Genomic DNA, 6131 nt, shown 5'->3' with positions numbered 1-6131 from the left:
TGGGACCTCTATATCTTCCAAATTCACAAGTCCTTATGGACACTCTTATCTCATAATACTCATCTAAAATTATAAAAGAATGAATGCAAAAGAACCAAAGCTTCCCCCATGTGTTCATGGAGGAAAAAATGGTAGGTAGAAGGGTTAATCACCTAATTCCTCAACTAATAGCTTAAAACAGTCTTACCTCCTTGAAGCCACAAAGGAGAAAAGAGAGAGAGAGACAGAGACAGAGAGACAGAGAGACAGAGACAGAGAGATAGAGAGACAGAGAGATAGAGAGACAGAGACAGAGAGAGACGAAGAAGAAGAAGAAGAAGAAGAAGAAGAAGAAGAAGAAGAAGAAGAAGAAGAAGAAGAAGAAGAAGAAGAAGAAGAAGAAGAAGAAGAAGAGAAGAAGAAGAAGAAGAAGAAGAAGAAGAAGAAGAAGAAGAAGAAGAAGAAGAAGAAGAAGAAGAAGAAGAAGAAGAAGAAGAAGAGAAGAAGAAGAAGAAGAAGAAGAAGAAGAAGAAGAAGAAGAAGAAGAAGAAGAAGAAGAAAAGAGAAGGGGAAAAGAGGGGGAGAGACAAGGGGGAGAGAGGGAAAAAAGGTGGGGAGGGAAGAAGGCAAGGGGGAGAGGGGAGAGAGAGAGAGACAGAGAGACAGAGAGAGGGGAGAGAGAGAGAGACAGAGAGAGAGAGAGAGAGAAAGAGAGGGACGGAGGGAGGAAGAAATAAATAGGTAGCCCCCACATTGTTATGCAAACTCAGTTCCAGCCAAGCAACTCCTGAGTCTTTCAATTCTGCTGCCAATTAGAAAACTTTTGAGTCATTTAAACCTGAAAACCAACTTTTCCCAATCTCCCCCATCACTTGGGATGAAACTAGGTAAAAAAACATATCTGAAGAACAACACTATCCCTTCCCTCCTTCCAACATTGGTCAGTTCGTCCTATTAAATTCTAATTATCTGTTTGTTACTGTATTGTTCAGTCATGTCTGATTCTTTGTGACCCTCTTTTAAAATCATTCACCAAGATTGTCTCAAAGACACACACAGAAGCCATTTAATAAATGTTTATTTGATGAAAAGTTTTCCAACAACAACAACAAAAACAATGTCTTAATACAAAGGATTATGTTAAATTATGGGAATCACAGTCATCACAGTAAACTAGTGAGGGAAGTACTTTTGAACAGGTAAGGATGTGTGGGACAGGGTGCTAGTCCTCCCTTACTCAAAATGACTACTCAGAAGCATCTCCAGATACAAACAAAAAGCATTTATTCATTTCTTGCAAGAAGCAGGCTAAGAACTAAATGGATGCCTATCAGTTGGAGAATATCTGAATAAGTTATGGTATATGGATGTTATGGAATATAATATATTGTTCTCTAAGAAATGATCAGCAGGATGATTTTAGAGAGGCCTGGAATTACATGAATTGATGCTAAATGAAATAAGCAGAACCAGGATTTCATTGTACACGGTAACAACAACATTATACAATGATGAATTCTGATGAATGTTGTTCTTCTCAACAATTAGATGATTTGTACTTCTGGAGAAACTGAAGCAAGATAGATGTTAAAGAGTTATAATAATTTAATCTATTGGAGAGTTAATCAATTGACTGGATCTGACTCTCATCTCCAATTATCCAGTAAACAATGTGAGTTTTCAATGACATATATACACGTGGCTCAGATACAGGGAGTAGACCAAGGCAGGGGTAGACTCAGGGTGCTAAAAGCAGGAACACGGGACTAACAATGGGGTTCTGACAGGATGGGAGGAGGCATGGGGGATATTTGATAATTGTGATTATAGAATGGAGAGAGGCACCCAACATTCTGATGATGCTTAAGATAGAAGGGCTTTCTCCTTATCTGGATCATCATGATTAGGAGGGAGGGATAGAAACTGGGGCAGAACAAATCAGGAAAACCGAGGCAGGACAAATTAGGGAAACTGAGTCAGGACAATAAAAGAGAATGGTGGCACAATAGATTAAAGCCAGTTCCAATGATCTTGTGATAATGAGAGCCATCTACACCCAAAGAGAGGACTGTGGGAACTGAGCATGCATCACAACATAGCATTTTCACTTCTTTTGTTGTTGCTTGTTTGAATTTTATTTTCTATATCATTTTCTTTTCCTTTTTGATCTGATTCTTCTTGTGCAGCAAGATAATTGTATAAATACATATGCCTATATTGGGTTTACATATATTTTTACCATGTTTAACATGTATTGGATTACTTGCCATCTAGGAGAGGGAATGGGGGACAGGAGGAGAAATTGGAACACAAGATTTTGCAAGGGTCAATGGTGAAAAATTATCCTTGCATATGTTTTGAAAATAAAAAGCTTCAATTAAAAAAAGTCATGTTAAAAAAAAAAAAAGAAGTGGGCCAAGTCTTAAAGTCTGATCTACTCTATCCTACAGTGTTCTGAGAAATCTTCACTCATCCCCTTTGAGGACATGTATTAAAGTACTCTCTTTGAGTAGGAACAAACTCTATAGATAATAACTGTTGGGACAGGAATAATACTCATAAGTTAGTTAACATTATTTTTAAGCAAAATATATCTTAGAGATTACCTTGTCCAACCACCCTCATTTTATAAATGAGGAAACAGAAGCAGAGATATTACATGACTTGTCCAAGATACATAATTAATATGTGGCAGTTAGGATTTGAATACAAATCTTTTGACTTCAAATATAGTATTTCTTCCTTTGCACCATGATATTGTTTTTCTGTTATACTTTTTAAGAAAAGTATAGCCTACATTTCAGGATTTTGGGACACTGCCTAAAAATTCTTAATAGAATCATTAGAACCCATGTCCTACCCACTATCTCCAGTTTATTTCAGAGATAATTCAGTCTTTTAAATAACTATGTTATTGACCATTGGTCAAAAGTTACTTCCTTTTCAATCCATCCAATGAATTTAAAAATCAACTAGGGGGAGGGGAGGGAGGCAGAGTAGGAGGCCGGGAGTGTATCTGTGTCTTCTCTACTAGGGCAGAAGCATTCTCTGCTTCTGCCATGTAGTTTTCAAATTTTGTTCTCATTACCTTTATGTTATTAAAAATAATTGAGGATCTGTCCAAAGAGTTTTTGTTTATGTGGGTTATATTTACAGATATTCATCATATTAGAAATAAAAACTAATTTTGAATTTGTTGATCCTCTGAACGTCAGAGACTTTTCAGTGTTTGAGAACTAATGCATTAAACTATAAATTCCTTGAGGACAGAAACTATTTTTTAAAATTTGTATTACCAGAACTTATTGTTGATTGATTGATTAGATCGCAAAGTATTCTTAGTAAAGCAGGCACTAAATTAGAATAGACCTAAGACAGTGTATCAAGAAAAGCATCCTATAATTGAGCTCAGTTGGTAAGATTTCCCAGGATGAGGCAAAATCCAAGGCTGGAATTGATGTACTGTATAGTCAAAGGCCAAACCTAAATCATCAATTCACAAGGTGATCTTTACCTGCCGACTTGCAATGTGCTTCCTATCAGTTCATTCTTGGCCCTAGTTTAGCCAAGTTTTCCCCAGGCTGCATTTGCCTTAAAGATGATAAAGTTCAGTCTGAGGAATAATGTGGCTAAAGTATGCTGGATCTAGCATTTGTGAATGTAAATTATACCTAAAGTCTGAAGGAAGCATCAGTGACATCACAGCAAGAATCAAAGGTACAAGTTACTCACTCAATGAGTTAGTCAAGCTAATAGCAAATGGGACATCCCCAGTTTATAAAACAATTTGTTAATTCTTGTGAAATCACAGATTCTATTAACCAAAGTCAATCTTATAGATATACTTAGTATATGCATATATAACAGTGAGGCAAACTGGGACGCCAATTAAATTTCCTTTAAATCTTTTTGAAAAAGTTTAAACCCAGGTATTTATTTATCTTTTATGGAAGCAATATCTTTTTCTAATGATTGTTACATTTACTTCAGGGATATGAGTTGGAGTAGAATGGGTTTTGGTATCCTGGTAAGAAGACCTGGAATAATCTGGGTTCTGAGATGTGGGAAAATCATTTAATTTCTTTACTAAATCTTACAGAGACTATCTAATCCAAACTATACTTGAACAGGAATTCTCTTTACTGTGAAACCACTCGAGTTTATCCAGCCTTTGATTAAGGATGATGAGTTATTTCAGTAGCATTTGACTCTCTATGACCCCTTTTAGTATCTTCCTGGCAAAAATAGAGTGGCAATTTCTTGTTTTCAATTTTGTTCATTTTTTTCCTTAATCTTCAGAATTTCTACTTTGGTATTTAAGATTTTCAACTTTTCATTGGTTTTTCAGTGTGTTTTTAATTGAATTCCCAATGTATTGAATCATTCCCCTTTTATTATTATTTTTTAATAACTTTTTATTGATAGAACCCATGTTTTTATTATTATTATTAAACATGTTGGAAGATATATGTATTTCCCCCTATGGATTGCTTTGGTGGCATTCAAAAAAGTTTGAATTTTGTTTCATTCTTTTTATTATTTTTAGAGAAAATTTCTCTAAAAATGTTTCTATTTGTTCTTTGACCGAATGATTCTTTAGGATTAAGTTATTTATTCTTCAATTGATTGTTAATACTTTTTTTTCAGTAGCCCTTTAATATAATTTTATGGCATTTTGATTAATATATATGTGTACATATTAAAAAATGGTGGAGTGCAATTGATAAATGGTCAAAGGATATGAACAGACAATTTTCAGAGGATGAAATTGAAACTATTACCACTCATATGAAAGAGTGTTCCAAATCATTATTGATCAGAGAAATGCAAATTAAGACAACTCTGAGATACCACTACACACCTGTCAGATTGGCTAAGATGACAGGAAAAAATAATGATGAATGTTGGAGGGGATGCGGGAAAACTGGGACACTAATGCATTGTTGGTGGAGGTGTGAACGAATCCAACCATTCTGGAGAGCAATCTGGAATTATGCCCCAAAAATTATCAAACTGTGCATACCCTTTGATCCAGCAGTGTTTCTATTGGGCTTATATCCCAAAGAAATACTAAAGAAGGGAAAGGGACCTGTATGTGCCAAAATGTTTGTAGCAGCCCTATTTGTAGTGGCTAGAAACTGGAAAATGAATGGATGCCCATCAATTGGAGAATGGCTGGGTAAATTGTGGTATATGAATGTTATGGAATATTATTGTTCTGTAAGAAATGACCAGCAGGATGAATACAGAGAGGACTGGCGAGACTTACATGAACTGATGCTGAGTGAAATGAGCAGAACCAGGAGATCATTATACACTTCGACAACGATATTATATGAGGACATATTTTGATGGAAGTGGATTTCTTTGACAAAGAGACCTGAGTTTCAATTGATAAATGACGGACAAAAGCAGCTACACCCAAAGAAAGAACACTGGGAAACGAATGTAAACTATCTGCATTTTTGTTTTTCTTCCCGGGTTATTTATACCTTCTGAATCCAATTCTCCCTATGCAACAAGAGAACTGTTCGGTTCTGCAAACATATATTGTATCTAGGATATACTGCAACATATCCAACATATAAAGGACTGCTTGCCATCTAGGGGAGGGGGTGGAGGGAGGGAGGGAAAAAAAAATCGGAACAGAAATGAGTGTCAATATAAAGTAATTATTAAATAAAAATTAAAAAAAATGGTGGAGTGGTTGTCCATTTCCTTCTCATTCTATAGATGAGAAGATGAGGAAGAGTAAACTGACTTGCCCTGTGTCACACAGTGGTGAAGGTCTGAGGCTGGATTTGAACGCAGCTCTTCCTGACTCCATAGTACTCTATCCACCTAACTGTTCAAAGCCTTTGGTGGAAGACTTCCAAGGAAGGAAATCTTCTCCCCACTTCCATCATACTTTTTGAGGAATCCCAATTTACTTTTGGACAATTTTAATGATTGGAAAGATTTTTTTCCTTGGTATTGAGTCAAACTCTAACATTCTATAACTTGAACCCCTTGTTTTGCTTCTAGTTTTCAGGCTAAATATTCATATTGATTTACTGTTTTACTGACATCCCACACTTCTTAAAATTCTCATGACCTCTTAACACTTTCCTTCTCCAGACTAAACAGCCAATCAATTCTCAGAAATGTGACCT

The sequence above is a fragment of the Antechinus flavipes genome, chromosome 1 (assembly GCF_016432865.1).
Source record: "Antechinus flavipes isolate AdamAnt ecotype Samford, QLD, Australia chromosome 1, AdamAnt_v2, whole genome shotgun sequence".
Classification (NCBI taxonomy): domain Eukaryota; kingdom Metazoa; phylum Chordata; class Mammalia; order Dasyuromorphia; family Dasyuridae; genus Antechinus; species Antechinus flavipes.
This window is presented reverse-complemented; position numbering follows the sequence as displayed.